At 37.2% G+C, this 17840-nt stretch overlaps 1 long non-coding RNA gene across 1 annotated transcript; it reads right to left on the bottom strand.

Moving 5' to 3' along the window:
- Window positions 1-293: 293 nt before the first annotated feature.
- LOC308697962 lies at window positions 294-16742 on the bottom strand. The gene is made up of 3 exons (XR_014031015.1): window positions 15769-16742; window positions 5913-5958; window positions 294-1378 (listed from the first exon to the last, which is right to left on the bottom strand). It is a non-coding gene; the product is annotated as an uncharacterized lncRNA (long non-coding RNA).
- Between the last annotated feature and the right edge of the window lie 1098 nt (window positions 16743-17840).

Here is a 17840-nt window from a genome sequence, read left to right as displayed (position 1 = left end):
ACACACTCGTCATGATCTTAATTATAAGACCACAAAGTGATGAAGCTGCCACAAATCTTTAGGAGTTTCAAAGTGTTTTCAGTTTAAATTTTTTTATAAAAAAGTGGCTTTGAGAAGGATTATTTTAGATTTTGTATAAAAAAAGCACGACGTGAAAAAATTCAACGTTTATCACATACATTTAAGTTTAATTTAGGGCCAGTTAACAAAAGTCTTTCTCATTCCCTCCATCTATGTCTCTTTTACTCACTCTATTTATCTCTTTCTTTTCGTTTTCGTTTTTTTTTTTTTTTCAATTACTCTTTATCTACTCTTCAACCTCATCCAAACCCCTCTTTCTCCCCGAAAGCCTGAGTGTTTGTCTGCAGATACCTTATTCAAAATGCCAGGGAATGGCAAGTTGCTATGGGAACTCGCTGCTTGGCAACTTGCTGGCTTGGCGACGTGCCCATCGGTTGCCAGGGCAGTGTTGTCAGTGGCAGCAAAGTGCCGTGCCAGCTGTGTGCGACTGGATGTGTATCTATAATGTGTTCATTTTGTTTGAGTCTATACCTGTAAATTATATGTACTGAGTAAATGTGCATTTAACGATGGCTATGAGATTAAAAATGATGCAGAAAAATGTATTCGTAAAATCCGAGAACGCCGCATCGAAAGTGGAAATGCTCTAAGTCTTTGTACAGCATGCAGCGAATCTCACGAAACCTCATTAAAAAAAAAGGTCCAATTCATATTTAAGACATAGCAATCAACAGAAAAAATAAGAAATATTATTTGTCCGTATAGAAACGTAAGCATATTATTAAGATTATTCCGATTTTCTAGCACAACATTATTTTCATAAAAAAGAATGTAAAAAAATCACTCTCTCATCACGTAGAAAAAAAACCAACTTTTTTTTTTTACTTCAATTTAAAGAATTTATACACCATTTTAGTATTTGAGGTACAGTCTATAATTTATGCAATGCAAATTTTTGTATTGCAGCATAGTATTGAGAATAATAAAAAGTGGCGTTTGTCATGGGAAAAATGGGAATTCCAAAGATTTTGGGAGAAGAATGGCTTAATTTAATGAAAATATGAACAAAAACTAGGCTTCATTTTCTTTATGCAAAATATAACTTTTTCCCCTCTGATTTTGTGATGAAATATGTCCATGTTCTTGCAGGATTTCTCTCTTAAACATTTAAATCATTAGTTCTAAACATCAAAGAAACGTTTGAAATTCCCTTCAGTCACAATGTATGACGGAGAGATCAAGATATAAAAGCAAAGAAAGAGAAAGATGGTCATTTTCATTATTACCGTACATGCTAGAATTCCTTCTGTCATTCCAGTCCTGGAGAAACATTCTAAACTGCAGTTCCAAAGCATTCCTGCCATCAGAAAAGACATTAAATATTGATAAATATCTGTATGGAATGATTTACAGGAGAGGGAGTTGGCAATTTATTTATTTACACAAAACATTTCTCATGCCTTAACAAGATATACCTGCCAAAAAGGCAATAAAAGGCAAAAGTGAATCGTTCTGAAAGTGATTCCAAAGATATCGTTTCTCTTTGCCGTTATTGTTATAGTTGTGGTGTGTACACTGCTATTCTTTAATATTGAGAACGAATTTTAGAACTTTATTGTTATCTTTATAGTTATCATCCTTGGAGTGAATGGGTCTTTACACTGAACAATACAAGCCAATAAAGACTAGAAATGGTAGGAAAGAATGCAGATGACAACTATTACCAATAAAAAATGAATATCTGCGATCCAATTCTAGTCGCAAAGTACATTTCTCAGCGCATTCAAGAACGCATGCAACAAATGCATTCAAAGCAGCTTCACAAAGAATAGCCCCACAGTGAGCAAGCCAATGCTGACACTGACAGTGACAAGGATAAACTCTTCAAGCTGTTCCAGATGTATGTAGAGAAAAGGCAATGTACAGAAGAGGAATTTGAAGTGTTTTTCATACTATTTCTACCTTGAAAATATTCTAAATTCTTCAAAGCACTATTGAAACGAGTGATGTATAAGATGTATAAGAAAGAATAAGGCTAGATAATATAATGCATTATACCTATCTGAACCTTTAAACTTAAAGAGTCTTTTAATTTAACATGTTCTCCATTCAATTATTTGAGCCTCAAGTAATTGAATCATGGTACTTTGATGTACATTATGGTACTAAATACCATATACCATGCTATTTAGTACTTCGCTTTTTTTCATGCTTAAAATGCCACAGAAATGTTTATGAAATTGCAAAAATCCATTTAAAGACTAGATACTGTACAGTACACTGTAAAAAAGTGAAAAGAAAAGATTATTGGAGCATGTTTTACAAGAAAATACTATTTGTTGCTAATTTCATGTTTAATTCAATCTGCTATTGCCATTTCTTTTAAATTAATTGTGAAATTTACTCGCAATGAATTTATGTTCACAATACAAATAAATATAAAAAATAAGATGAAACCTTAAGTAACACTTTTCTTTTTATATTTTGTAATATATATATGCATGTATGTGTGTGTGTGTGTGTATTTTTTTTCCCATTTGGTTTTTCTGAGTTGCGCTGCAAAAACTCCAATCAATTTCTATCATACTCACAAATGACACACACACACAAAAACATCTTTTTAATAACGATGATCATTTTTCTTATAAAAGAGGCTCTTCAGAGGTTATCAAGGGACTGCAGCTTTCATTCTGTCACCAGTCAATTCCTTCTCAAATCTTTCCTTCAGGACAGTGATCAATATGGCATCTGTGCCTCCAGTCTACATCATTACACAGTCTGATGGAGGGACCTGGTGCTAGTGTGTGTTTTCAAACCCTTTCCAGTCTTTAAACTTCTAAATAGTGCTGATTTTTTTGTGAAAAAGCATGTTTAAGGATGAAAAATCTTTCATGATTTTTTTTGGTATTTGAGTGCAAGTGACATGCACAAAAGAAATGAGTGGTTTATGGTGTGTGAGTCTGAGTGTGTGTTGGCAGTGGTCTGAGCATTCTGTGTGTCCTTGTGTTTGCACAATGCGGCAGAGGGCGGATAACTAAATCAATAAGAAACAAATGAATTCAGATCAATACTGAGTCGAGTGATGGATAAAAGGGGATGAAGGAGAGAAAGACTGACAAGAGGGAAAGATGGGGAATACGGGGAAACACTCAAATAGCCTCTTAGACAAACTAAAGCACTTGAACCTCTGTAAAAAATGATATGATCAATAAGTTATGACAACATGTGTTTTTACATTGCTTTAACTCATCACTATAAGTTAAGCTATTTTCAACTTCTTTTATAAGTTATTCAAGATTCAACTGATTCAGTTTAATGTAATTTAAGTTGAAATGGCTTAAACATCCAAGTTGATTGTACTTAAAAAATTTAAGGCAGTAGGTGCTTTGCAAGTTTGCTTATAAATATTTATGGGCTGAAATATTTCATATAAATGACTACGTAAATTTTTTATTTTAATAATACTAAAATACTCCAAAGGTAGGTAAAGGAGATGCCAAGATCTGTGCTGGTTATTCTCTTTATTTCTCTATATCTCTCCCAAGAACTCACCATGGAAACCATATTTTTTATAAAATGTCCTAGTAACTACATTTATCATTAGTGCTGTAAAGCATATTCATAAAAATAAAATAAAAACAAGTACTGTGGGCATTACCATGGGATCAGATGAGAATATCATGATAATTTGATACTGAAATTTCAGTATTTTCCTATTCATATTCAAATACTATGGCATTTAGGGTGTTCACACTTGTAGATCGGTTCTCTTGGTTCCTTTGGTCCAGAACAAAGAAAGAAAATGATACATTTAGTCCTGGTTTGCTTAACACTCATACTGTCATTTTTTAATTTCTCTGTTACACTTAAACAAAGACCTGATGCAAGGAGACTGCGGTTCTGATGCCTGTAGCCTGTACCAAACTGTAATGGGCAAAATAACTACTATGATGAGTAAAAACATGTATGCTTGATTTTAGGGTCGCATCTTGTCTTGTCTCTTGTCTTTGGTCCGTGTTGCATTCATATTTCAGTCGAACCACACCAGAGTTCGTTTGGAAGTGGACCGAGACCCATCTTTTCAGAGGTCTCGGTCCACTTGTTTGGTAGCGTTCACACTTATTTAAATGACACGCACTAAAAGAGCAATCACGCCTTCTTTTAATTGAACCAAACACTCGCGAATAAAAACATCCAAACGCCGACGTGTCTGGGTTCACAGCACCACCCAGAGGCGCACTCAACTTGGTGAATTTCACCGTCTTCACGCGAATTTTCCGCTCGAGTTGAAATTTTTCAACTTGCGCGGAAGACGCGATTGAGGCGATTATCGAGCTTTCGCGGCAAACGCGTCGCCCAATTCACATCATTAGCGCCGCCCGGCGCGAATTCGCATCTATTCGCGTCTTTGCATTGACTATGTAATCTACTCGCGCAAATAATTAAATTCGCGTTTGGTGTGAACACGCCATTAGATAGCAATTCAACGAATACCATGGTATATCCATTTTAAAAAATGGTGTTTCCAATTGTACTGCTACAAAAGTAATTTTATTTAATTTCCTGTTTGATGACAGTGGTGGCCAAGTCACCACTGTTTAAGTGACTTGTTTTAGTGTTTTTCTTAATTTTATCAAAGTTGAAAACAGCTGTGCTGCTTAATACTTTTGTGAAAACCGTGATACAGTTATTCAGGACTCTACAATGAATAGAAAGTTCAAAGAACAGCATCTATTAGAAAACGAAATTCTTTGTAACCATGTAAAAATGTCACTTTTGATTAATTTAATATGTCCTGGCTAAATAAAGGTATTAACTTTTGAACAGTAGTGGATCCAAGAAAACAAAACCGCAAATGATCTTAAATTATCTTTACTTTAACATGTGCTAATCCTTTTAAAACCTAGAAGCCTGAATCCATATATGCCTCGCTCACTTCCTCTTTTACACCCATCACTTAGCAAAACCAACTCATCTGTTTGAAATCACCACAGACTCTTAAATATGATTTCAGCCTTGTTCATGTCATCACACAGTCAGCCATATAACACATCTATAGGTCTCAGCTTAGTCACTTTCTGATACAATTCCATTGAGGTACATTGTTCACAGAAACAGCTAAATGCTATATATTTTCATACTTGGACGGAGGGAATGAGTGGATCACTTCATAAGGCTGGTCACATATCAAAACAATTTATTTATTTGCTTGCTGCATTACGCGATACAGCAAAATGTGTGTGTGTGTGTTTAAGGGGACATTTAAGGAGGAGGACAGAAACGGATGAAGGGATGGAAATCTATAGTAATTGAACTATTCTGCAATCAACATTCAGTTAAACGAGTGACTCATGCAGCGGAGGGTGAAAGAGAGAGAGAACAATGCAGGCTGAAGAGAGAGACAAGAAAAAAGGCACGTATATAGTGACAGCAGATTCAGTAGCAGCCTGCGTTTTTAAATGTCTTAGAGCCTTGAACCTGAAACTTAATTATACTTACTCTTAATTAATTTCTTAGTCTGTGCATCTTATTTCTGTGGCATTTTCAGGCTTTTGTGTATTAATGAGATAGTCCACCCCTACTATCCCTTTAAGACAGCTGTACTGTTTAATTGTGTGGTATAAACCTTTCTTTATCTATTATGGGCAAGCCAATTACAATGCAGTGTATGCTTGACCTTGACACCTAACTCGTATTATCAAGGTGATAATGGAGTGCACAACAACACATGACTATATAATAAACATGTTTACATCATACAATATTCACTTCAACCATCACAACATCTCTTATTTAACAGCCACTAATACTGCAGTTGTCCACAGAGTAGATAGATAAAGTATTGATTAAAATGCCATGCATTTGACCATGCACTTTTAAACTTTACTTACATTCTTATGGAACTGGCATTTCTTCCAGTAGAGTAAGAACTGTGATCTGAAAAGAAAATAGGGAGAGAAAATAAAGTGTGATATAAAGTTCTGACTCATGTATCAATTCAAGGTCTATAAAATCTACATTCAAAACATTCAGCCACAAATCTCAATTTAATTTAAATTCAATTTAATAACGAGATTGTGAAATTCAATCAGTAGCATCACAATCCAGCATCCTGAATCTACATTCAAATGCATTAGGAATAACTAACCTATGCACACACTGTAAAAAAATGATAGGATCAATAAGTTAAGACAACAAAAGCACTTTTCAACCTTTTTTTAAGAAGTTATACAAGATTCAACTCATTTTTGAGCCAGTAAATGATGGATGGATGGATGGATGGATGTGTTATTTGGGTTAAAAGCCACGTGTCTTGTCTCTAATGCTTGAATTGAATTTCTATGAGTGTCCCAGAGCTCTCTTGAGGGTCTGTTTAGCCACTCAGATCAATAAGACTTCAGAGACTGTTTGCACAAAATGAGTGTGAAAAATGTGTTGTGTAAAGATGGATTGTTAAAGGGATAGTTCAGCCAAAAATGTTAATTCTGTCATCATTTACTTACCCTCATGTTGTTCCAAACCTGTATGACTTACTTTCTTCTGCAAAACACAAAAGAACATATAAAAAAATGTCTCAGTGTTGTTGTTTTGGAACCCAATGTTCTTTAAAATATCTTATTTTGTGTTCCACAGAATACAGAAACTCATACAAGTTTGGAACGATATTAGTGCGAGTAAGAATTTTAATTTTTGCCTAAACAATCCCTTTAACAAATTACAATTGCGTATTACAGTAACAAAAAAAGTGTTAATGAAATGACCACGACTGAACGCCAGATCCCCTTTGCACTGTAACACGAAACTGGCCAATCAAATCACAAGAGACAGATGTGCTGCCCAATTACTGTAGCCCTTTGAGAATGAGAGCTACAAATCGGACACGACCAACAGTACCAGGCACTCTAATGCACCGATAACAGACACTGTCTCTGTTTCTTTGTCTCTCATGACACACACACACACACACACACACGTTTGCATGTAGATGAACATACTGAAGTATCTATGCATGCATACCGTTGACACACACACACTTCAACTCGTTCACACACATACAGTCTCTCTTCTTGTCTCGCTATCCCTCACACCCAACCCCCCAGCACCTCAGGGTTTGAAATTCATGTGCGAAATAAATAGAGAGAGAGAGAGAGAGAGAGAGACAGAGAGAGAGAGAGAGAACACATGGGGTAACGCAGGAGGCTGGTGAGGGAAGGAGAGAGGAAAAGGGGGGAGGGGAGAATCGAGCAGGAAGACAGTGACATATGAGGACAATAGAGGCAAAAAGAAAGTCAAAAACGAAAAAGGAACCACGGCATCCAATAAAAGAGAGCGTCTCGTTAAAGGTACGACTTTGGCGGGGCAAATGTAGATGTCTGCAAATGTCTGCATCAACCTGGAAACATTCCAACACACGCACACACAACATGTGGACACATTCCAGCAAGCTGCAGCTATTAACCCTTACACCACAACTGTACTTCCATAATTACTGCTTCTCCAAAGAAACATATGTTCAGACAGACCGCTGCTACCCCCCACTAGATATTAAGTGCAGTATATTATGCACACTATCAGGCCCAGTCATCAGATTCTTCCTACACAGTGAAATGTCATTGCCTCTAACAGTGATATTCTCAATGTCATGACAACTCACACTCAGACAATAATATCCCAAAGCTGTTCACACATAACCACTTCAACACGTCGCCCCAGCTTTCAGAATAAGGGTCAAGGTTTTTCAATGACCAACTAATGAACTTTGAAGCCGAATGAGTTGCATACTTTCATCTGGTATTGTCTCTGAAAGAACGCATGATTTCACCATTGCATTATGTTAAATTGAGTTAATTCTATTTATTTTAACCATAATCAGTAAAACAAATACAAACCACACTAACATATTTTTTTTCATTCTCTGACAGATGTTTATTGAAGAAATTGCCTGTATAAGATTACAGAAATTGCTCTTAATTGAAACAATAGCAACAGAAAGCATACTATTAATTGTTTGAAATTTATATTTTGTACATTTTTATATTATATTAAATGATCATGTAAAATAAAAGTATTGTTATATTATATTATACACAAGTATATGACAAAAACATGCACATTATATAACTTGGCAATCAATTAAAAGCCGGCAAGCTGCTATACTGGAGAGTGAAGCAGCAAATGTTAGCTAATATGTAAATCAGGCTAAGGGTTTTTAATAAAATATTTGCTGATTCCATCTCCAAACTTCCACTGCAAGCATATTTTAGTCTATAAACTAAAAGTTGCGAATTGTGTTTGTTCACTCTGTAGTGTCAATTTAAGTACAAAAAGTTCAAGCTAACCATCATTACAGACATAAGCATTACATGCATCAGACCAACATGTGTGTTATTGTGTTTGACAATTTGCTATTTGCAAAGTTGATCCTTCATTAATGCAGATTTAGTGCTCTAGTTTTAAGTGGCGGTAGGATTACACAACAAACATACATTTCTATGTGCCTTCCCTTTGGTAAAGATGCAAATTCAGTGTTTTTCAAAAATGCCTCCAGATCGAATTAGCGGGAACAATGAACCTGATACTTTAAACTGGTAAACAGCCTCTTTAATTTTCAGCCCATGTTTTCCAAATGCATTGTTTTACGCTACTGACTGGAAATCGTATCATTCAGCTAATTGAGACATCTGGCTGAATCATACGCCACTGTGATTTTGTACTGAGTGTGTGTGCATCTGAATGAAGAGCTATGTGTGGCTGCGGTCTCCCGGCACAGCTCTGAGATGCAGGGGAGGATGATATGAACACGACTGAAAGATGAATTATGAGATCCTTGCCAGTATTAAAACAAGAGCCAACGCTCTCAAAACATCTAAATTTCTCCCCAAACTCAAACGGCAATTTTACTACATCTGTCTAATTATGAATTACATTCACATTGGCACTGAACCGCATGATCATCTGCTGATAGTAACCAATACAAAAACAGTCTTTTCCTCTCAATATAGTCTATCCCATCCAAATTTAAAGAACAGTAACAATTATTGGATTCTTTGTCCAATGGATAAGACGTAAGCTTTGTAGTTCAAATAATATTCATGCACCTGTGTTCTCCTTGGGTTCCTTTCAAGCTTGGACAAGCACAGCAGACCTTAACTGACATTCCCCATAGGGTTTTGTTTTAATCTTTCTTGAGGAATTCATCCGCCTGCACGCTGGTGGACTGCTACTGAGCTCCAAACGTCTCCTGTGGCTACACTAGAATTGAGATGTCAAATTATCAACCAATTGCTGACACTGACACCGGGCTCTTCTGCTGGCAATGCTCCCTTTTTGGAATTTAAACTGCATATTTTCCAAAAGGATCTATTTCTGAGAAATTTCATGGAACAAACAACTTCTCGGTCCAAGATTCTGGGAAATGTGTAAGTTTTAGGTACATGACAGATTCTCCTCTTCAGTATTTTGTTCACCAAGTTCCAGAAGCTAACATTAAAGTTTTGTCCCTGGAAGCAGAGCTATCCTAAATACTGCTCATCGTCATCCTCTCAAGAATGTTATGTTAATTTTAAATATATAGATCTCCCAAAACCAGACAATACGTCATTAACTCTCAAATCAGATTTTCTGAATAAGTGAGAACAATGTGTCTGAGTCTAATTTTATTTCTCAATTCTACCAACCATTGCTTTTCCTTTCACAAATAGACAAATCAGCTAACTATGCAAATTGGTGCCAATACTTAATTCTCAAAACTATGTGATGACTGAAACCTCGTAGAGTAATGCAACTCGTCTTTCAAGCAAGATCTGACCTGTTCAATATTCAATTGCTGCCATAGATACCTATAGATGCAACTAGATATGGGTCTAGCAATCATTGAATCATGAATCATGTCAAATTGCCACTCTATTTTTCAAAAATGCATCACCTAAAGTATTTTGTAAATGTGCCTGATTGCATTTGCTCCACTGCTTTGTTTAAACCATATTGTGGTGAAGTCAAGACGGCTAGAGAAATAGATGATGATGTATATCTGAAATATGCTGAACATTTGTTATTGAAATGTTCGCAATTCATTCTTTCTAAGAGGTAAAGCTTTCCCCATGCAATAGTATCGTCAAGAGGTCAAAAGTAAATGAAAGTTCCTCACAAGATATTTCACTTTCGCGTGTTTCATCCATCTCTCTTAACGGAAAGATCCAGTACAATCCGGTGACTGGGGATCTCCTGAGGTGTATGCAATCCATTACAGTGTGGTATGTGGTTGAATTTCATCCATTATGAATGAGAAATACATGAGATGGAGAGAATGGAGGGAGGGAGTAAAAGAAGGAGTGGGAGAGATTGACAGACAATGGAATGTTGAAATGTTCTACAGCCTGATCTAGACATGGAAAATATTCCAGATAAGGAAAGTTGCGGCTGGATAAGAGAAGGAATGGTATACTGAAAATTGTTTGTATTAATAAAACTGTCAATATTAATATACACCACTGAACATCAAATCAATGTACAGCTGAAGTATGTAATTTCTGTGCCACTAGCATCAGACCCAGCCCAAACTAATACTATTGGTTGAGTTAATGTTGCTATATCAAGTAATGTTTTGATAGCACCACAGAGTACTTAAACATACTTGTGCAGAACATTGTTTTTTTGTTTGTTTTTTTTAAATACAATATGTTGAAAATATTACATACCAGATTTAAACTACACATTTAATTTAATGTCTCAATTTCTTTTAATCTCAATATCAAGATTATGTCAATTTCAATTATTCTAAAAATAATAGGAGTGTAACAATTCATGCATTTTCTTGGGCTATGCTCAGACTGCAAGATCAGATTTTTGAAAGTCAAGATCAGTGACTGTCCGCACTTTTAATTGCAAGTGATCAAATAAGATATGCGTGTCCAGACATAACCAACCTATCTGCATGGGTTGCTTAAGTAATGACGTAGGCGTACCAACGTATGTGACAAGGCTTTCAAAGTGCAGGAAAAATGGAGTTGCATCATCTTGCTCTCCAAATAAGATTTCGAGTCGCGGTGCAGAACTCCTCCGTCGCACAGGAAAACGCAGAAATCTTTGGACATTCCAATATTTCCGGCACCAGTTTTGACATTATTGTTATGTCCCGCGTTAAGAATAATGCAAAAAAACAGTTTGAAATTCTATTTCATGAGGTTTTTTTGCTGTCCAGACCCAAAAACCCATCTGGATAAAATCTGGATATGCAAAAAAAATATATATATATATATTTTGCTGGCAGTCTGAACATGGCCTTAAATTAATGAATCAATCGATTGAAAATCCAACCCATGCATTTTGAAAATGAGTTTTAAATAGTTTAATATTTAATTATTTAAAATAATCAATTAAAAGTGCTTAATATCAAACCCATTGTGACAATATTTTAAAATATCCAATATTCAAAATATCAAGTATCTTTTTTTCATCCTAAACAGGATTGCACTGGCTCTACAGCCCCTACGCAACTCTCACTGAAATTAAAGTAGTCTCTCATTCTTCATTTTCTTTGCTATTTATTGAAAGTACTTTAAAAGATCTGTAAAAGGTACTAACCTAATGACTATTCACTGTTCACCCTGAATTGACTTTTGAACTGATTTGAATGAGACATGAATGTCGCTGAACAAGCATTGAAGTTTCTATAGACAGTTGATATGCAATACCCATGGGGCTCTGACATGAACAAACATGGGTAAGACTGATGAAGTTTCTGACCTTGATATTGGGACAAGGCTGATGCTAATTTACACACTGTTTTGTTACAGAGAACCATGGGAAACATTCCACGATGACAACTTTGTAAGAGTGATGAGCCTGAAACAAGGCCACATGGTCTGCTACACAGAGATTGGAAATTCAAAATGTAAATAAAAAAAAGCTGAAGAATAAAGCTAACTATTATATTGGCAAAATATTTTTGAGTTGTCAAAACACAAGCTTAAATAAACGGAGATATCAATTTCATATACTAGAGTGATTCAAAAATCTGAGACCACACTGAAAATTAGTGGTTCTAAAAGAATTAGGATTTTTGAAACGGTAAACAAAGAAACATTATAAAGTAAAGTGAATAAACAATATTTAACATTCTGCACCATTTCTATGTAATCTTTTCAAATAATCTAATATAAGTGACCATGTGCAAAAGATCAGATTCCTTGCTTCCATTGAAAATTCTTCAAAAATTCAATTCACAACTGGATTGTTTAATTGCATGTTGATCGTGCTGTTATTTTAGCAACAAAGGAACTTATTTATGGAGAAAAACGCATGTTGAGTCGTTTCTGTTGAGCTGAATCAAAAGAAGGTACAATGCATAGTTACATGACTGTGATTCCACACACTTCTTAAATTATGCATCAAAGGACTTCTTCAGCTCCAATCCATAAGTTTCAAATATCCTCCTGATAACAAGTTGAGCTCCAATAACAGAGTTACCACGGAAGCCTGGGTTATGTAACGTTACATAACAGACAGGCGGTATGAGTAATATTTCATAACACTAGAGACCCTAACACCATGGCATCATCTCTCCTTTGCTCTTTTCTCTCACTTCATCTCTCTTCTGATGTTGAAATCAATGGCGTTATTTTCCGGAAAGTCCCCTTGACGGCCATTGATGGCTCGGTATCAAACGGAGCGTGTCGTTGCGGAGCGGCTCTGTTTTTCCCCCCTCTGCCTCTTGTCTGTCATGCACTAGACTAGACTCTTTCCTCATCCAAATTTTGATATCAAAGAGTCATCAAATTCATCCCCCACCCTCGACTCTGCTCGCCCTGACTTCTCTCTCCCTTCAGTCCCCTTGAGTGCTAACAGGGTCAGGCTAGGGTCACGGCACAGATGCACGCCATCCACCAACAGGCCATGGCAAGCAACCAATCACAGACAGCAGACTGCAAAACCACTATCATGATGATTATCTGAAGATAATGGATTTTATATTGCTGCAGATTAATAAATATCAACAACAAGCTCTTTGTTAGATCAGACGTTATAAATATCAAAGCGACAAAATATACATTAGATACATAACAGCAACAGCGAGCAGACATATTCGACCACATCCTCTTTATATATATTTTTTTTTCATCCATGTTACCCCAATAATATAAAAGCAAAATATAAACATGTTAAAATGGGAAACATAAAGCATGAAGAATTAACTAATATTAAGATGTTATTGCTTGTTAAGCCACTCTAAAATGTCCTTAGGGTTCAAAAGTCAAACCAATTCAAACAAAAATAACACCACCACAAGTGTAAAGAATTGAAAAATTAACATGAACTAACAAGAATCAAAAGAAATCAGACCTTTCATGCAAAATAATTCACATGGTCAGTATCAATAATTAGATTTTTGAGAAATCCCAAATTTGCAATGTGGTGTCACTCTTTTGTAATCCAGTTTTTGCTTTTGCATTTAAAATGTATTAAAGGGATAGTTCACACAAAAATGAAAATTATGTCATCATTTACTCACCCCCAAGTTGTTCCAAACCTGTATGAATTTCTATCCTCTGTTGAACACACACAAAAAAAAAATATATATTTTGAAGAATGTCGGTAACCAAACAGTTGATGGGTCGTTGTTTTTCCATACTGTGGAAGTCAATGGGGCCCATCAACTGTTTGGTTACTGACATTCTTCAAAATATCTTCTTTTGTGTTCAACAGAAGACACGATCATCTCTTCATGATTATATTTCAACAACGAATTGGAGTAAAAACTAAATTAAATTAAATTTAAAGTTAATGAAAAAACTGCCTTATGTGCAGTTTACATGTTTGCATACAATTTGTTATTTGAGTGTTGATTATTATATCTAAAAATAAATAGCAACTGAATTTAGGCTAATAGTCTGGGCTCTGTTTTTAACCTTTAATACTATAGTAATGTGCAAGTAAGGGCTCCCATATAGTTTACAGCCTTAGCAGAGATAAAAAAAAAAAGTATCCTTAATAAACTTTTAAATTATAACTGAATACATTTAAAGACAAAGACACAATTTGTTCAGTAAACCACTGTTTAATAATAATAAAAAAAGCAATTTTATGTTTAGTTTTCTTCACTCTGCTGTACCGAACCGTGAAGTCAAAACCGAGGTACGTACCGAACCGTCAGTTTTGTGTACCGTTACACCCCTACTGATGTTAGTTAAGAAATACATAGTTCCTTTGAACATAGTCTGTCCATAAAAATTGCAGAGCACACAGAATGATCATAAACACAATACAGATACATACAAAACATAAAACAACTCTGTATCAAAATGATAGTTCACACAAATTTACTCACCCTCATGTTGTTCTAAAACTGCGACGATATTTTTGAGAAATGTCTGTGTAATTGCCCATACAATGGAAGTCAATGGTCATCAAAACTGATTTTCCTTTCGTGTTCCACAGAAGAAAAAGTCACACAGCTTTGAGACAGCATGTAGGTGAGTAAATGATGACAGAATTGTCATGTTTGGATGAAAAATCCCTTTATTATGTATAGTTCCCCATTTAAAATGCAGAGCAAAAATGTAAACTTGCTTGAGGAGCACAACCTTACGAAAACCACACGCACTTATTCTCATCAAAAAATGCTAACAGACACACACCCACACACGAACAAACGTTACACCTACCAGATCCAGGTGCATTAAGGACAGCAGCAGAAAATGATCAAAACCAGACACTCCCTCTGTACAAAAAATGTGGAGAGATACCACAATAACCCACAAAAATATCATCCAGAATGAAAGAAGGGAGAAATTTCTCAGAGGAAACAGAGGTACGAACGTCACGACACACACAGACAGAGCTGGAGCATTTGGCTTTTGTGCATTTCAACAACAATGTATCTGATTTAATGCCTCGATGCGGCGAGCAAACCCCTGGATGAGATGTGCACTTTACCACACGTGTCCACGAGCTCGGTCGCTCTTCGTTAGCGGTTCCGACGATATATCGCCCAAACGTTTGCAACAAAAACGGTTAAGATTGTTACTTTTCCAAACTCAAAAACTGAGCGTGCCTTTTTGCCTAGAGCTAATTGTACAACTATGGCACACATACAGGCCCGAGATCTGTGGCCATTGTCTCTGATTCCCCTGAGCTAGCGGTCGACCGGATGGATGGACAGTTGTGGGGGTTCCCGGATGAAAGGATGATGGGCAGAGGAAGTTAGGGGCATACTGGGAACGGCACGCAGAAACAGGGAAAGAGAACGACCCCCACAATTCCAAGCAAGGTTTACCCTCCTGCATGTTCAAGCATGCATGGTGACATACACTCGCACTCACGACACACGCATGCATGCAGAATCACTTACAGGCAAAACCTAACGTGCAAAATAACAATATATTTGCAGCACAAGCATTACATTAGACAAGGAAAAGTGAAGGAATGAAGAAACGATAAGTCCGTTCTCATCACACATGCTTTGATTCTTTGCTCCGCCGATGCCTGAACGCTGCACATCCCCAATATCAGCCCCGCACAATATGAAACAAGGCAACCCACAGAAAACTATACGGTTATTCAACGAGACGAAATTGCAGGAAACAGAAATAGAGAAAAGGAGAGAAAAAATAACGCTTTTGAACACGATTTCAAAAAGTGAACGAGAAATAGTAGGAGAGAATGAACACAGAGATAAAGTTGACAGAATGCGATAGTGACTGATGAAAAAGAGAGAACTAGAGGGTTAAAACAGAAAGACGAGAGTACCAGTCTGGTCGTTCCTCCTCCTTTTCCCGCGGTTTCGTTGATCCCACGTTTGGTTCTTTCTCTCGTTGCTCCGGGTCCTTCCTCCTCTCCGCTATCCCAGCGGCAGTCACTTCTCTCATCTCAGTGTTTCCTTCCAAACCACGTTTTTTTCCTACTACCCATCAGCCCATTTCCTACTGTTCATTCAGTACATACTGCTTTCACACTATGAATGCGAGATTTTTGTGGGATAGGGCTGGAAAAATATTCAACAAAAAACATGAATAAAAAATGTTTTGAATGTAAGTGAAGTGCAAAAGAGAGCGGACGGTGACCAGGCACCGAGACAAGTAGGAAAATGAGCTGTTGAAGGGGCCTGGTATTTTAGGGAGGCACGCAGAGGGGTGGGGGGACCATTAGAAAGGCTGCGCGTGTTTCTCCGTCCAGGAGGGAGGAACACGGATGAAGCTGCCAGGCTGCGAGGATGAGAAGCACTGCAGTCGCCGGAGAGAGGAAGAGAGAGAAAGAGAGAGAAATCGTAAGGGCGCATGTGTACGCGAGCGACCGCATGAGGAGGTGGGAGGGGAGAGAATGACAGAGAGGGAACGATAGATAGAAAAGCGAGGCTAAGGGGTTCACGGGAGGGAGGGAAGAAGGAGGAGTGAGCCACAGCCGAGAGTTCAGGGGAGGGGGCCGGAATACATTTTCTTGTCCTCCGCTCTCGTCTCCCGGCGTTCGATTTTCTTTCATTTGTTCTTGTGCGTTCTCTATTTTTTCCAATCTCACCTTCTTGGTTCCAGGGCAAATATCTGTGCCTGGAAAAGAAGAGGATATTCCAGTCTGTGCTTTCCCGTTCCACTCTCCGTCTCACTGTCTTCCAGGTCATTTTCTCCACATGCACTTGAACTCCAAATCCTGTCTGCCGGCCCCTCCCCCCGACCTCTGTGACTCGCTCTCCTTTGCTCCTTCTGATGGAGGCTTGAAATAGTGCTCGCAGAGTGTAAGTGAGAGTGAGAGCGAGGACGAGGGGGACAGAAAGGGAGAGAGACGTGGGGGGAAGGGGAGAAGGTTTACACGAACAGACTCTGTGCCGAGAGCGAGTGTGTACGTGCATGTCAGACTGAGAGAAAATGAGAGGAAGAAACCCTGTTCACATGTGTTCAGAGATTTGGTTCTCAGAAATTACAGCGAACTGCACAAAACATTAATTCTTGGAACCAGTTTTAAACAGGGGCGTCTTTTGTCTTGGAGGGGCCATGGCTCACTTGATACCCAAGGCGAGATACGATATGAGCAAAAAAACCCTCTTTTTAACAACTTAGTAACTCTTTACATATGTGCTAAACTTCTTCTAGTTTCTAAATAAACTGAACGTGATCATCATGGATTTTCATTGCATGGAAAAGACATGAGATTTCTATAATAGCCTGATTTCACAGGACAAAGTCATACAAGTTTTGAAAAAAGAGTAGATGACTGGATTGTCAGTTTAAAGCAAACTAACTGATTGGACTTGACCACATTTAGACATGTTAATGGGTGGTTATGTCATAGAACTGTAGACAACTAGTTTTTTACCTACGATAATCTATCTATATATATATATAGATGCCTCATTAGCGGCTGTTTCTATGGGTCGGCTAATACATAATCCGTCCACCATATTGGAGCGGTCAAAGCCAGTCCATGAACATTCAAGAGCAAGTTGACTGAGTGTCTGCAACCTTTATATTTGCAATAGACTCCAGCAGATGATTTTGCTACACTAACACAATACAACAAGACAAAGGAGTCAGCTAACATCACATTAAAAAGTTACGATAGTAAAACATTATAGTACCATTGTAAAAACCTGTAATATTGAGTTAATACATATAAAAACAAACCAACATATTCTCACCTGTGAAAGGTTATGCCATTTCTTCAGGATTTTAAATCTCTGCGGTTTCACAACCAGAAGGTGCGCAATGTGGTGGCATCATTGATTCTTCCTGTGAGTGACGACACGCTGACCGCTCCAAGATGGAGGGAGCGCCGACGTGTAGGGGGCGGTCGAATCTATGAAGATAATCATGCAACTAATCATTAGGTTA

The sequence above is a fragment of the Scardinius erythrophthalmus genome (assembly GCF_964197995.2).
Source record: "Scardinius erythrophthalmus genome assembly, chromosome: 10".
NCBI classification, from domain to species: Eukaryota; Metazoa; Chordata; class Actinopteri; order Cypriniformes; family Leuciscidae; genus Scardinius; species Scardinius erythrophthalmus.
The sequence above is the reverse complement of the archived record's forward strand: the minus strand, read 5'-3'. Positions and strand labels throughout refer to the sequence as shown.